Here is a 17,366-nt window from a genome sequence, read left to right as displayed (position 1 = left end):
GAATATATATATATATATAATTTTTATTTTTTGGAAATTCAAAAGTCAACGCCATCGCAGCGGCACATCGAACACGTTAGTCGTAAATTAAAATTACATTGGCACAGAGAAGACCTTCAGGGCTGGCTTCCCACAAACAAAACACAGTCGAGTTAGAAGACAGAAAGGTTTCGCAAGGTCCACATGAGACAGTCAGACTGAGTAGTGCTGAAAGAGAGGCAAAAGAACTGGGCTCGGAGCATGTGAAGTAGATGACTGATGATTTGTACGTGCACGTGAGGGTGGTGAGAAAGGAACGTCTCTGTGATTAAAAGAAGCTGAATTCAGTTGGGGAGCCCATGTGCCTGTGGTCTGCTCTGGAAAACATGGGGAAAAACGGCACTCATTAAAAGGAGGAGAAGGAATGTAAGAAAGTGGTGTAAAAAGCGTATGTGGAGGAGAGAAAACAGTGACAGGATTCTGCAATTAGTCCCAGTGGGTGAATGAGTAGTGAGTATTGATGCAATGCACCAGTATTCTATCAATAACGGGAAAATGCAGTTGATTTTCTCCTTGCTCTTAATAAAAATCACAATCATACCGCAAGCAATGGGGCAGTGGTGGCCTAGTGGTTAAGGAAGCGGCCCTGTAATCAGAATCCCGATCTGCCAAGGTACCACTGAGGTGCCACTGAGCAAAGCACCGTCCCCACACACTGCTCCCCGGGCGCTTGTCATGGCTGCCCACTGCTCACTCAGGGTGATGGGTTAAATGCAGAGGACAAATTTCACTGTGTGCACTGTGTGCTGTGCTGCTGTGTATCACGACAATCACTTCACTTTCTTTCAGCATTGTGATTTAATAGAGCCCGGTCTATATTAAGAAATACTGAGCAGATGCCGTTTGTTCTCAAGAGTTCATTTAAGAAACCATTCCAGAAGATTCCTTCCAGCTCCCAAATGGTTCCATTCAGCTAAGTCAGAGGAGGGTGCCAAATACAATAGAGCACCCATATGCAGTAGTATGATAACGGATCTTATTTAGATGATGATGAGATGGGCATGGAACGGTGATTCAGATGCACTGCCTTGTCATTTTGCATCTAGCAGCAGAGAAAGGCTTTTGAACGGAGCCTGATCATATGCTGCTTGTACCATGTCCCTGAAGCGAAAAATTAACAGGCAAATTTAACAGGGGCATTTTTCGTCTTTGCACATTTATTCATTTTGAAACTTGGGATGTCAGAGTTAGTGCATTAATTATGCTTTAATATGATATGTATCTTTGAGACATAGAGTTTCATTTATGTACTGGATTTATGCTCTGCAGTAATTGGCAATTTATTTAAATAAATTCCATTTATTTAAAATGGAATTTATTATTTCAAAATGTTTCATGTTTTGAGTTTCACCCCACACACACACATATAATTTTAACAATAACACAAACACATGCTCTTTTCTTATATTTTACTTATAATTTTTTATAATTAATGCTTAATTGTTTCACAAATGTAGTCTGTATCATCAACTGCCATATGTGTTGTCCTATCACTCCTTATGTAGTTTTATGTAGTGCTGTTTATGGTGTGTTTTTGTGTTGTGCCATGGTCCTGGAACAATATGGCCTGTTTTCTGTGTGACAACACACTTGGTTTTGCTTTCACTGGGATCAATGGCCGCCCGTGAAGTCCGTTACTACTTTCAGTGTTTACCAAAAGAACAAATTATGCAAATGATCATAATTTCAACCTGAGGTCATTTTCTGTGTAGACATTTTCAACAGCTTCATACTGTACACAAGCTTGCATCAGTCAGTGTAACCAATGCTTACTGTTGACGCCTGGGGTTGTAATTTATGTGTAATAGATTTAAGCAGTGAGCAGGAAGGTGAAAGGTACCTGTTTTCCATCGTTGTGCATGCCTGAAATATTACCAAAGCAGGTTTAAAGAGCAAACCATTTTACATGTTCACACCTTCACATTTTATTTTCCAGTTTACCCTACTTTTCCTACTCAAGGCATAAACCAGTCACAATTTTCAAAGCACACTCTTAATATTCCTTATGAAAACCTTTTGCCAAACTGGCACAGCATTTGCATATTGTTGTCATGGCCATTTTATTCATGCAGTGTTAATGTTGCTAGTGTGACGGCCTTCCTTAAAGTGAATAATCTTAGCTCCCCCAAGGGAATTAAGAATAAGAGGGATTGGGGCAAAAAAAAAAAAAAAAAGAACAATTCTATCGGTTCCAAAGAAAACCTTGCCAACATTCTGACTTTGTGAAATAGCAGGTTTTTATGGATGAGATTAAATTTAATCAGCAAATGTCAATTTTTTTGCTGTGGTGGTAATGGCAACTGCCTCATGCAGTCAGTGAGTTATTGTTGCCTCCTCTGCTGTTTCATTCTTTTTTTGACGTACCTTCTTTCTCCGGAACACGTCGGCATCCATCACTGCGGACAGCAATCTGAGGTTACCTGACAGGCATTTGCAGCGTACAGAGTGATTTCAAAGGCATCCCACATCTCACCTCACTCAACGTTTTAGGGCAAATGCATCAGTTGTTTCCAGGAAGTACAACAAAAACTACTTATGGAATGAATGCAATATTAATGATAGAAGCTGGGAAGATGTGCGAATGGAATTTGAGAGGTCACTTTTTTTTTGCTATGTGAGGTTACTTATTAAATATAATAACCTAGTGTTTTTTTTTTTTTCTTACAGTCAAAGACGTATTCCCAGATGGATTTTTAAGTCCAAAGTGTAGTTTTAGCTTCTTTGTCAGAAAGACTTTCTGTTTCTGTTTTGCTAATTCTGTGCTGCTCTGTTCCTATTGCCTTGTTTTTGAACAGGTACGGCTACGTCAGAAGTGCACTGCAATAGTGCCCTTTAAGACTGATGTGGACCTTTCATGTCAGTATGCATTCCTGAGAGAAAAAAAGTGAAGCTGAAGTGTGTGTATATTCCCTCAGGAATATATAAAAACTAGAAACTAAAAAGCGGGTATGGCCTCCTAATCTGGTGTCAGATGTAAAATCTGGCGGTGTTGTTAAATTAGCCAATGGAGCAGGCGGTCACATGAAATTTGGTGATGTTTAGAACATGTTGAAAAGATAGCATGTTGGCATGCTAATGCTAGCATGCTAACATAAAAAAAAACGCAAACAGGGCGTGGCCAAGATGCGTCACGTTAAATTTGGTTTGGACAATGTTTTAAAATTTGCATGTTAGCATTCTCCGTTGTTTCTGTGCGTTTCACGTTCTTAGCTTGGCAGCCTTGTATGTAACACGTGCTTTTTTGTCTTTTTCCCAGTTTTCCGGGTTTTCCAAACCCCCGTTGGCAGCACCAACTCGTCCCATATGTCAGTTCGTAGGACTCGATTTTCGGGTCGCTAGCTTCAACGGTTACCCTCAGGGAAACAAAAACATGTTCCCAGCACAATAGTAAATGGTCTGTCATACTGACAGGCCCAAGTAATAAAAATGACCCCAACATTCATGCTCATTGTGAATTTTTGTAAACTTTTTATGAAGCTTTTATGAAGCTTTATGATTAAAAAAAAAATTTTTTTTTTACATTTTTCTATTGCAATTAAACCAGTTTACATATTGTGTAAAAAGTTAGCTAGTCCACAAATTTGCATTGACTTCACTGTTTTCATATTTAGGTTTCAGCTTGCCATATTGAATGGTTTGCACAGGCAGTGGCGTAATGATCATTATTTTGTCTTCCTGGGCCGCCAGCTCTCACTTGCTGCAGTGGTGTTGCTGACAATGTGTTTAAATTCTAATTGCTGTCAGTGGAAGTGCATAACTTGTACAGACAGTGGCAAGTGAAAGACAAGTCAAAACATGTATAAAAAAAAAAAACAAGTCCACAGTCAATCGCACATGCACCCATCTCAGAGGACAAGGTCTCAACAACTGATATAAATACGTGAATAAATAAATAACTATGCTAGTGTTTTTAGTGTTAGTCCTAAAAAACCGGTGCCGTCAACTTGGAGTTGGATGGAGACTGTGAAGGAAATAGCACTGCCAACATAGATGCTTGCACATTTAATTTAATCATCACTTGCAAAAAAAATAAATCTGAATACGATTCCAGTAAAAAGGATTCTGGTAAATAGATTTTTGTTCCCCGTTGACAGTACATTCTATGCCATTTCAAGGAACTAACTGCAACTACTCAAAGCGCCATTCTGCACTAATCACTAATCATTTAAAGCGAAATGGCTGAATGTGCTGAAAGACAGCAGAAAATGATGCATGCCATTGCTGCACAGAACTTGGCGAGACACATTTCCGACTCCTCAATCTGAACGGTTCACCATGATATTGTACCTGGTAATGTACAAAACACTGATTGGCCCTGATTCACTGTCCAGGATCATGCTACTGTGAGCGGATTAGTTCTAAAAGCCCCCTTTCAAAGATAAGTGTTTTCATTAGTCATTATTCATTTTAAATTGTTAGTGAACTGTCAAAAAAACAATAATTTGTATGTAGCCATTGGAGCAATTTCACCCTTGTGGGTATGAACCTATTTCAAATTATGGGCAGAGGCCTTTGTAGACAGAACAAATGCTTGGCAACCGTGTGAGAGATAATGACCTTGGAACACTGTCAAGTGCATCATTAAGTCATGGAAGACGTATGGCTCCACTAGGACTTGGTCAGCCCTCCTGGAACTGATTGAACGAAAGAGCCAAAAGTATACGGTGACACTGACATGGCGGCTGGCTTTTATGTCCAATAACCAATGTTCTGCATGAGATGGACAAGTAGCTGACAAGTGCAACATCTTGGAAACCCAACTAATTTAGTGAAGAACTGCAATAACACAGTGACATTTTTTTGGTGTTATGTGAGGCACAGTGCCATTTGCAAGTTTGGGTGACGTAATGACAGAGAGAGGGTCCTCAAGAAAGGACTTGAAAGAGCCTGAATTTCACATCTCAACTTGTCAATTATCCTAATCTTGTTATGCACATGCTCAAACAAACAGTCAACTGAGTTATCCTTTGCATTATATAAATTATAATTTTGTGGTTGTACTTTTCACAGTCTTTTATCCCACTTTCATTTCCTGCATTTTTTTCTGTCATAGTTGACAAGCTTCATCTGCTTGAAGGTCTTTGTTGTTTTCCTCTGAATGATAAAACAGCTCTGAACTCCTGTCTGCTGCTTAAACTTGTTTACTTATGTTGTTTTAATGCATTATGTGTTGTACATAATGCATTGCAATGCATTTCATAGCATCTCACTTCTGATCACTTCTGAATTACTGTTCCTTCTTTAATGCTGACTTTCTGCATTTTGTCAGTTTTCATTCATTTTTCTCAGTTAATGTATGAAAAAAAAATCAACCTCAAGATAAAAGAGACTGGGTGGGTTTAAAAGCTACAACTGGAGTGGTCATCGGGTCAGTAGGTTTCAGAGCCTAACACATTTCTATGTGTTGACATGTAAAAGGTTGTTCTACAAGCAATAAAGGAATAGCTATCCAGATTCAAGAATAGATAGGTTCAATAACGTAAGGGAAGTGATTGTCATCGTGAAACACATGCAGCACAGCACATGTGCACACAACAAAATGTGTCCTCAGCATTAGCCTAGAAGCTGGCAGACATGAAAGGCGCTCTGTGGAATCTTTGTAGTTCGGGATTCAAATGGGCAAACTTCTGATTTCCTTGCAGTCTGTCTCCTTACCTGCTAGGCCAACTACTGCCCCATGTTATGTTGGGAATGTTAGAAATCTGTTATTTAGGACAGTTCATTTATGGTTTTGACAATTCAAAAAGGCCTATTTTGAAATGTGTTCCTTTTCTTAGGCTAAAATAGGAACATTGACTCGTTTATCTGTACTTGTTCATGTAATTGTTCATCTGTAAAAGCTTTTTCCCCCCATCTGTAATGGTTACCATGGTTACTGAACAGTTAAGATTGGATCTTGCCTGATTGCACTGACTATTTTTGCTGTGCACTTATGTTACATTTGTGCCAACCTGGGCTTGCTCTGTGCTGCTGACACCCATCGGCTCATGTTTTATGTTCTCCTTGTGCACTCTGTCTCATGTTTATTGAGAAACAGCGATTGCCATTTTTGTTTGGGCATTTACTGAGTGAAGGAATTCTTGGGGGTCGAATGCTTGTGCCTCTTCTCGTTATTTCATGGAAACCATGACAACGGCTCTAGAGAACTGAAGAGTTTATACCTGTCAGCACCTTCTACAAGAGCTGCCAGTGACAGAAATGCCAGTCTCCTTGGCTATTTTTGTTCAAGAAACTCAATCTCAAATTTCTGACCTGAAACTGAATTTCAGATTCAATCTTCTGATCTCAAGACTCTGCGTGAGGATGAGTCTTGTTCATTCACACAATGAAAGCCTCTTCCAACACCCCCCCCCCCCCTCCACCCCCCACCCTTTTTCCATCACTGTCGTTGAAATGAAGTCCACAGAATGCCAGCGGGTAAACTGTGTAATATCCTCCTAGAAATGGGAGCATTTATCTTCATAACTGACACACATGGCCTACCCTGTTTCTTTTCTCACATATATGGGTTCATGACTGGTCAATGCGGTATGCAAGGTGTGTGTGGGGAGGCCTAAACTCCACAAAAATGTTCACTGTCAGTACTACATTGCATTGTTATTGGTATGGATGTGCTAGGAGACCGTGGTCAATTTGGAACTGATTCTGCACAATGGAAGAGCAACAGCACTGCTAATCCAGGCAATTGTTCCAGTTGTTCTTGATTCCATTGCTGGATATTAAAGCACCAAGATCAAGAACTGTTGACGTGTTCCCAACAGGGCTTACATATTCACAATAATGCAAAAGGTTTTAACATGTCCGTTAAACTGTTCTGGTTAATGTATTCTACAATGTCAGGAACAGGATGTGAAAGATCAGGCACCCCATCAGCTGCTGGGCTCCTGAAGATGTTAGCTTGGCATTCTCAGATATTAAAGGTAAACTGAACAGTGCTTGCCCCACATCAAATTGCCCTGCATTTTGTCTACGGAGGCAATATTACAGCTCTGCTCTTGGTACAGAAGCGGCAGCTTTGACAGATTGGCTCTGAATGCTGGAGCCAGTTTTGACCCTGATGTATTCAAAGGGCCTTTACAGTTGGTCCCCAAGTTGTTGCAATTATACTTAGACACTCCAAGTCTGCTGGTGTCTGTAGGGCTTGATGAATGTGTTGGACAACATTCCTGTGTTGTGCATGTTTTGTTGTGTATAGGCGCTATAAAATATGAAATTAATAAAGTATTTGAAAAGAGGGTTCATGTTACTGTTCTTCCTGCACTGCTTGCAGATCATCATCACAAATTGTCCAATGGAATCAATAATAATCTAAATTTAAACTCTAACCTTTATAAATTTCCTCTGGTATAGCACCCTTATGACATATGCAGTTAATTTTACCTTCAACAAATACTTAATGACTCAAGAAATATACTAGCAAATATTCAGACAGATTTTATTGATTACAGTGCATCCAAAAAGTATTCGCAACACATCACTTTTGTTATGTTACAGCCTTGGTCCAAAATTGATAAAATTAATTTTTCCTCAAAATTCTACACACAACACCCCATAATGACAACTTTAAAGATTATTGGGTTTTGGCAAAAACACAAGTACATAATTATTTACAGACTTTGCCATATAATTCAAAATTTAGCTCAGGTGCCTCCTGTTTCATTTACATTTACGGCATTTGGCAGACGCCCTTATCCAGAGCGACTTACAACGTGCTTAAGTTACCATCGATGAAGAGATCAATTCTGGTTCACTAGGACTATGAATACATCTATTTTATTCACTCTGTTGTAGATTCTGTACACAAAGTTCGACAACAAGAAAATTACAATTTAATCTAAATATTCTTTAAAGAAGAAAGGTCTTGAGCTGTCGTTTGAAGGTGCTCAGTGACTGAGCTGTTCTGACCTCGAGGGGAAGTTCATTCCACCACCGAGGGGCCAAGACGGAGAAGAGTCTAGATGAATGTTTTCCTTTTACCTTCAGAGATGGAGGGACCAGGTGAGCAGTACTGGAGGCTCACAGTATACGAGGTGCAGTGCGAGGTGTAATAAGGGCTGTGAGGTAGGATGGTGCTACTCCATGTTTGGCTTTGTAGGCCAGCATCAGTATTTTGAACCTGATGCGTGCAGCTACTGGGAGCCAGTGGAGGGAACGTAGCAGAGGGGTGGTGTGGGAGAATTTGGGAAGGTTGAAGATTAGTCGTGCTGCTGCATTTTGTATGAGTTGTAGAGGTCAGATGGTACATAGTGGTAGACCAGCTAGAAGATGATCAGTTTCCACTGATCATCCTTAAGATGTTTAATAGGTCCGCAGATTAATTTGGAAAGGCACATACATGTTTATATAGCATCCCACAGTTGACAGTTCCTGAGCACAAACCAAGCATGTGTCACATGATGCCACTCATGTGACCGGGAACAATGCGGAAGTAGGGTGATGCGACTCCAATAAATGGGCAAGATGGCCGCCTCCAGTTGCTCAGTCACTGTTTGCCTTTGCCTTTACCAAGTAGATTGTTCCTGTTCTCTCTTATCCTGCAGCCTGCATGGAGTTTGCCAAACGGCACCTGAAGGACCCTGAGACCACAGGAAACAAAATTGATGAGCCAAACATTGAATTCTTTGGTGTGAAAGCCAGGTATCACATTTTGAGGATTCCAGGCACTGCTCATCACCAAGTTAATACCATCCCTGCAGTGAAGAATGGTGGCATTACAAGTCACATATTGAATGTATTAAGCACCAAGAAAAGTAAGCCCTCATCTTTTGTTAGTGATTAAATAAAAGAGTTCATGACAGTGATTACAAAGCTGTATGCATGTTTCAATTCTACATTCAGTGTGACATAATTTGAGTATCGTTCTATTGTGAGAGTGGGGTGGTCTTGAAGTACACAGCAACACTCCCTTCCACTCACATACACAAACACACACATGCACAGACACACACACACACCAACCACCACATCCCCTGTCTCTACTTAAGTAGATGATATTGAGCTGAGTGCAAGCAGCTCTTGACCTCATAAACATTCACATATATTCCATTTATGCAAAATGCATGTCTAGTACACAAAATGGGCAGAGAGAACACATACCTTGATTCAGAATGAGGCATTGTGACACAAAACAGACTCTAAATAGACATGTATACAGGATATGCAATATATTTTTCATGAATGTGCATCAACGTCAAGATAACAAGACATTTTGTTCTAATTTACCCCTTGTACTTAAGTGACCAATGGCAATTTTTTCCAATAAATGAAAATATAAATACAAGAGTTTTATAAATACAAGTTTTTAGAATATTACAATGTAATGCACCTCTTAATACCTCTAGGTTGGTTCAGGCACCCACCTCACGTCCTTGTTCCATGTTGTTATTGCATAAAAGAGGATGTAGTTAGTGAATAATAAAGGTGTTGATTCCAGAGTCGATGAGGGGTTAAACTGCAGGCCTATTTGCAAGAAGCAAAAGCAACGTGGCTGGTGGGAACAAAAAGCCTGAATGCACCGCGATGAAAGCAAATGAAAGTGCTACATTATCTGAGGTCCTCAAGAGCCCTGTCTGCACCATCAGTGTAGCAGCAATAAACATCAGCAACAAAACATCTTTTAACATTTTTTTTTCATTCATTTGAACTCATCACTAACTCTTTGCAGTGTTCTGCTTCAGCTGAAGAGAAGTGGCTGAAAAGGAAATGGGAGCAAGTTGATGACAGCATTTGGCATGGGTCAGGGGGCACTTTAATTCTCCAATTTCACTTGATGGATCTCTTGATTGGCACACTTTAGGTCGTCCCGAGGCAGTGGCTGTGATGAAAGAGCAGTTGTAATGCTGAAAAATAATAATCCTTGACAAGACCACAAATGCGCTGCATCACCGTGATGCGATGGGTTTTGAATGCCATTTTAACATTGTTCCTGTGAACACTGTTCCTGTGAAGTCACAGGTCTCATTGAAGACAAGTGTGATTAGCGACATGCTACTTGCTGTCATCACAGATGACAAGCATTTGCAGGATGGGCCACTTACAGTTCAGATTTTCTTTTGGGAATACTAATATCAGTGCAAGAATACAAGGGTGTTCAGAAGCCCAAAAGTAAAATTACGCTGCTAGTAGATTATTTTGACGGTTGATTTATTCTTTAACAGCCATGCTAAGAAAGACTGTGGTACAACATGCTGTGAACCCACATAGTACCATGCTTGGGATATAGCAATTTTATATCTACCGTTTAAGAGTAGACGTTTTGTGGTGTAGAACCAATGACTGTGTATGTGGTACACTTATTAAAGTGAGTGAAGGAGTGAAATGTTTTTTATTCACCACCCATCAGCCAGCGAGCCCACCTTCAGAGAGCAGCGCAGCGGTAACCAGATCCAGCAGCCCACGACACATTCTCTTCGTTTTACAACAGCAGCGCCCAAGCTGAACATTTAGTCCGGTGGGCTTTAACTCACAACTTAACCCGTATATTCATTGGTGAAGAATATGGACAGGACGTCCTTTGTGCTTGATTGTTTCAGCTTATTGGCATCTGTTTCTTGTTCCTATATTTAATTGTGAAAATCCTGCCTTTAATCGAAGAGTAGCGAACAAGCCCTACAGTCAGTGTCTGATAGAGTGCTCTTAAATAGGGCTCATTTTGTATATTTTTGCCTTATTTGTGCAAAATGTGAGCAGAAATACAGAGCATTGTAGCATTATGAAAATCGAGTTTTACTTTTCAAAATGAGACATTGCCGTATTATTAGGGATGGGTGACGACCCCAGCCAGGGCTCAACACCCCTGTTTCATTCTCATGGAGAAGCTATTACATATTTTTGTCATGATCCGGTCTGGAAGTTGTTACTCCGGTCCGGGATCCGGACCCCTGGGTCGTGATGTTGTGCGAATGCGTTTTTCTTCGTCAAGTCTTGTCATCGTTTCCGATCACCTGCCTCGCCATGCCAAATGGCCATGACAATCTTACTTCAAACTGTGTCAAAATGTACTGTAAAGAATTTGTAACAAAATGTAATCTTGTAACAGAAGCAAATCTAACTAAACACCTAACTTTTTGTCATTCTGTGAGGGGGAGACTGTAAGCAGTAAGAATTCAGATAAATAGAAACACTTTTCAGACCTTGATCAGCATTTGCTGTTTATCTAGACACTTTGTTTTGGGTGTCTAGGGCAAACCAACTGTAATTTGTCTGGACAAACATCATTGGGGAGGGTATTGGAAAGACAGCGAGTTCAATGGGTTCGATATGTTGTATTCCTGAGCCGGACTGTCTGTAGCAGCAACCTGTAATGCCAGCAAGCCAGAAGTTTTTTCGAACACTTCCAGTGACTGTTTATCTTAACCCTTTTATTTGAGGATTGATCGCAGTCAACCGTTTCATGTCTTTGGTCCATGTAAAAATCAATTACTGATTAATAAAATAAAAACAGTGTGTGGTGCTAATTAAACATATCGTGTCGATGTCTTATATCTTATGTCTTATAAGTGCTACAACAAAAATAACAGAATTTTAAAAAATGGAGCATATAAACACCATCAGTATGAAAAGAGCAAAACCAGGAACTTACATCCATCATGTAAAAAGATTTATTTAGGATTTTGTTACATTGCATTTAGTACAGTGAAGCCATGACTCTGCAGGCTAACAATGTTACCCAGATCACCTACAGTCTACAATGCCATGCTGCACAGTAATTTAACCCTGCAAATTCTTCTTTCTCTGCTAACAGACATGCTGTGAATGATTGTGTCTGGAATTTTCCAGGTTACTAACATAACCAATGAGATAGAGCGTGTTTAACTAATACAAATGATCTTTTAGTATATGCATATGCAAAAGCATTCATTATCTGATAATCATTTTATGACAATAAAGTACATTTAGATATCGTCCCATGAAACCACTTTAGAATTATAGCAAAACCTTTTCAGTCTTTTCTAGTTGCATTCTCCAAAGGAAAACCATGATATTTATTCAGACTTTTCCTTAAAAGCAAAATTCCCTTTGCTAACAGGACATAACCCTGACCGAGACCTGTTTAGTTGCCTTGGTTTGGGAAATAGGCGAAATACAGTAAATCTCACCGATGAATGAAAAAATTATAACTGGGCTGCGAAAATTTTGTAGCACCAGGTCAAGAGGTGTCAGGTGGGGTTTGTTGGCTTCGGCTGTACCAGAGAGTCAAGGGGCACATATACTGCTCAACATTGCTTCTGCTGCTGAAAGACACACACACACACACACACACACACACACACACACACACAAAGACACACACACACAGATGGATGCTTATATAAACCAAGAGAACAAAGATATTTACTTGGGTTTGATGCCGAAGAACCCCAGGAGCATTCATGTCGTATTCATGTCAAATTCATAGACAATATAAACCTGACATCTTTAAACTTTAGTTTACTTTTACCCCAATTTTCACCACTGTGTTGTACTGTGACTGAAACTGACATTGTGCTGCAGTCTGTTAGTGTGACAGAAACTGAGTAAAAATGCAGGATTTGTGGGAATAATGTTGTCTTGCATAAATAAGACAAGGGGTTTTCTGTTTCATTAGATATTGCCAGATGTAGTCACATCTTTTAAAAACCCTGTGTACAGTGTCAAACATGGTACAGTGTCAGACATGTCTCTGTTAATACTAGCCTGAAATGCAGACTTCTGTTGCTGTCCCATATTCACTATAAAAAATCTTTACATAACTTCAGGTTCCTATTGCTGCTGTTATCCAATGCATACACTACCTTGGACTTTTTCCCAGGATATATTCAGAGCTCTTTTGCATGGCAATTTGTTGTTTACTTGCACATTTACATTGTCTCCCTAATCCACTCTGTCCTGTATAATCTTGTCATGGGATATTGTTCTGTTTGTAAAATTAGTTCCAGGAGGACATTAGTGAAAGTGAGCAACTTGGCGGATTGGGATTCGAACCGACAACCTTAACCGCTAGGCCTAGCTTGTTTGTCTTGTATGGCATGTTTATTGTACATTACGGAGCTTCAATCGAGCTACAGTCAGCATCACTCTCTTATCAGAACCATAAAATGTTCCTGACATTTTAATGATTTTAATAATAAATGCATCACTGGATGATGTCTATGAGAAACCCTATGTAATGAAAAAGATGGGACATCGGAGAGCCATGACATTTATGTGCTTTTGTTGTGCAAGGAGATTCAACACCTTTGATTTACATGTCTTTATCGGACGGCATTGCAGCAATTGGCGGCCCTCCCCCGAGCCAAAGGTTTGAGGCGCCGGCCATCGGGACAGCCTGCTCTCTTTGTCTGCCCCAGACGGGAAACTCTGATGGCGTAACGAAAGAAACAAAAAATTCTGATTGGTCTGTGACAACTTCATGTGGGTCGAATGTATAAAGCATGTTCACGTGTGGGAACGGGGGCTGCTTTTCCATCGAATTCGGATTTTTACTCTATTCTCCTCGGTTTTACAATATACACAGCATTCAACAATATAAATATAAGCATTTAATAAATATCAGTGTACAGTCAAAGTTTTGTATTGGATTCTCCGCATATTTCTATGCAGTGGCCTGTTGCTTTTTCCAGGGTAATGGCCAAGTGTACTGGCAGCTACGTTGCCAGGAATTATTTTCTTGTTTTATGGTCCTAAATGGAGGCAGAAATCACTGTGACGCCACCTACAGAAAAAGCCTAATGGTTACTTTAATGCTTTAACCACCCTCTGACCAAGTAAAAGGTACATTACTGCAACCTTTCTCATTTCTATGCCATAGATACAGTAATAGGCACACAAACACGCACATACAGACACACAGTGTCACTAAAAAAGAAAGTCAGGTAGGTCAATTATTTCCCCATCCCTTAGGATAAAAAATAATCACTACTGAAGCCAATTTCCTCCAGCTGACCCTGAAGTAATTGAGTATGAGTAGCTTGGTGACAAGGGCACCCCCCACCCCACCCCGCCCAGATCCACTGGAAGAAAATAGAATGTTGTATGGTGACAATGCTGACAGCACACACACAACTAATTTCATGCACAGTAAAGGAGGTCGGTGCTCATTTGAATAGGCGAGTGGTCTCAGGGCAACAAATACTTGCACAGCCATTAGTGGAGCAAAAATAGATTTTTTTTATATAATAATTAATGAAATCATGCAGGATAAAATAACGGAGGCAGATATTTCAGACAGCCAATAGGAATTGAAATAAGACACATAGCAAAATGTAGCGTGGCTGCGATGCCTTTGGGTATAATATATGCTAACAGCATGGAACAAAACATGCAGCCACATTAGAGGATGATCACAGCTTAACAGTATAGTGGTGAATAATTACAGGCCACCTGTAACGAAGTGGTTGATAATTAAAAACTGAGAGAACATCTCTAGTAATTACCAGCCCCCTTCGTCTAGCAGTCCACAATCTTAACAGGATGCTTTCATTATAAAACGCCACTAATTGTTTCATGACAAGTCTGAACATCTCTTGTGTGTCTGCCAAAACAAGTCAAAGCGCCGTGGATTAGTTTTCTCCCCTTTCCTCCCCAGGGAGCCCACCCAGTCATGGTCATACAGAAGACGTGTGGCCGAGTTGAGACGTGCCTGCAAAATAAAACACTTTTCGCTGACAATTTCCATCGGTCTGAACGAGCAAGTCACTCCACATTGAAATGTCACATTTTGATCACGCTTTGCTGTAAGCATGTGTGACGAATTCACGCTAATACCAGTGGTCATGAGTCACTTTAGAGAACGGGGCTATTTGACAGTCATTCTGTTTTCTTCATAGCTATGAAAAAAATGCGACCTCCAGACTTTTTTATTTTGTCAAGTGTTCAATTTGCATGCAATGAAACAGCATGAACATCATCCATTGCATGTTTCCAGTGCATGGATTAGAAAGGATTTTGAAGGAAAAAGCTTTAGTGGAAAACACATTCTCTTTTATTTTTATTACTGCTGCACTCTGCATGCACTGCATGCTGTATCTATAACTTCAACGATGATCAAATTTACATTTACAGCGTTTATCAGACTCTTTAAATTACAATCAGTAGTTACAGGGACAGTGTCTTGCTCAGGTCTTCTGGGTCTTCTGGTTCATTGACGAGTGTGTTACTACTAGATTACTACCACCCATATCAGTTGGTCATCAAATCATTGGTCATGTGACATTATGCGTTATCATTAGCATTGACCATAGTCCCCAATACCTCTCTTTAATTATCATTCAGCCTTACTACAAACAAGTGAAAGTGAAACTGATGTGATTGTCATTGTGATACACAACAGCACAGCACATGGTGCACACAATGAAATGTGTCATCTGCTTTTATTTAACCATCACACTCAGTAGGCAATGGGCAGCCATGACAAGCTCCTCGGGAGCAGTGAATGGGGACGGTACTTTGCCCCAAAATATGATCAGATTACTACCCACTGTCACTATTAGGAGTCCTCTCTGCCAACTAGTCACATCCTAACATATTGGATAATAAAGCTGTTGTACTGTACTAAACATTTATTTGTAAAAGTTATTTTAAAGTACTGTTTTTCATTCTTCAGGCTTGTCTCAATCCTATATTCAAGTGTCGTGACCGCAAGCATGGCCTGATATTTCAGAGAGCAACAGCTTCAGCAGCAGTCATTCCATGGGGACCATGGAGACCAGCACATTCCAATTTATATGTAAGGAAACCTTCTAATTGAAAAGTTTACCAGTGTGTACGGGTGTGAAATTGCAAGACTTAATCGTGCCTCCAAAATGAAAATCTTCTCCACGTCCTGTTACCCCAATTACTCTTATCAGTTAAGCAAGACATTGTTTGTGCCACATATCATCACAAGGCCGTGCCGACTGGCAGACACTGACAGGAGGTGTCATGCTAGGAGTGCCATTACTTGTATAATTATTATGAGAGGGACATGAGTGTTTCAGTGTGAGTGTTTTTTTTTTTAGATGTTGCGGCTGTTTTGTATTCGTGCTGCTCCAGCGGTTGAAAGATGTTCTTTATGATAGCATGAAAGATGGATGGAGCACCACCGGAAAAAGGCTGTTAAATCCCATATCCTGGACTGCCTTTAATGGATATTCATTATGTCGAAATTCATTTGTGATATCCTCTTCCTCCCTCCCTCCCTCCCTCCCTCTCTCACGCGCTTGCTCCCCCTCTCTCTTTCTCTCTCTCTCTCTCTGAGCCTCTATGCCCCATTGCTGACTGACGCCCTCAGGTAGCTTTTTGACATTAAAAGCAAAAGTTCAGCGACATTCTGCCTCTTTGTCTGAGATTGAAATGATTACAATCCAAGCATTAGCAAGTGCTTAATAATTCTTGATTCTAAATAAAATGATAAAATGCACCTCACCCCTCACAAACACTGGAACTGGGGACATACATTTTTTATTGAAAAAAGAGTTTTTAATACCACTGTTTTACCCAAAGTGAATTTTTTTATTTATTTATTTATTTATTTATTTTTTTGCAATGATATTTACAGAAGATGATCGAGTGCTTGAAGTGTTATTTCCCCCCCTAATTCAAGCCATAATAAGCACCATTAGTTTTATCTCCACAGGATAGATACAGTCAAATTTGTCATAATGTTTGCGTGATTCGATAATCCGCAAGTGTTCAAAATGCCATATACATTCCCTGTGGCAAGTGGCTCAATTTTCAAAACTTGCTACTGTTCAATCACGGACCTATCTCCCTGGTGTACAGGGTAAGTTCAGACAGAGGATGCGAGATAAAGAAGCTTGGAGCCTAATGAAATGTTTTTACATCTTAATCAACCTGTCAAGCGTGAGCGTCATGCTTCTTCCTGAGGTTAGGACTTTTATTGATGTGCTAATATCCTCTCTGAGAGATGCTCATTAATTTCAGATCAAGATAACCAGCCAGAGAGGCCATTAAAAATTTCACCGCGCCTCATCAGCAAGTAACACGGTCCAAGATTTCATAAAGGAAAAAAATGTAAAAAGCATAATTGTTTGGGTGACATCAAATGCAATGCTTCGTGCTGAACACAAAAGCCAGATGACGTGGAAATGGAGAAATTAGCTGAATAAAATGACTTCTGCAAGCCGAATCAAATAGTTCTATGCGTGATTTTTAAAAGCGTTACAGGTTTTGCAAGCAAAAACTCTATTTCCTGTGAGGGGCCTGACCTAGGACATGGATAAAAAAATTATCAAAGCAAGAGACGATTACTGAATTAATATGCATAATATTTTCTTTACATTAGATTTTTAGTTATTTTTTTTTTCAAAGACCATATCATCTCCCCATCACTCCCAATCTGAGCCTCT

Source organism: Denticeps clupeoides, chromosome 6 (assembly GCF_900700375.1).
Source record: "Denticeps clupeoides chromosome 6, fDenClu1.1, whole genome shotgun sequence".
Taxonomy (NCBI): domain Eukaryota; kingdom Metazoa; phylum Chordata; class Actinopteri; order Clupeiformes; family Denticipitidae; genus Denticeps; species Denticeps clupeoides.
The sequence above is the reverse complement of the archived record's forward strand: the minus strand, read 5'-3'. Positions refer to the sequence as shown.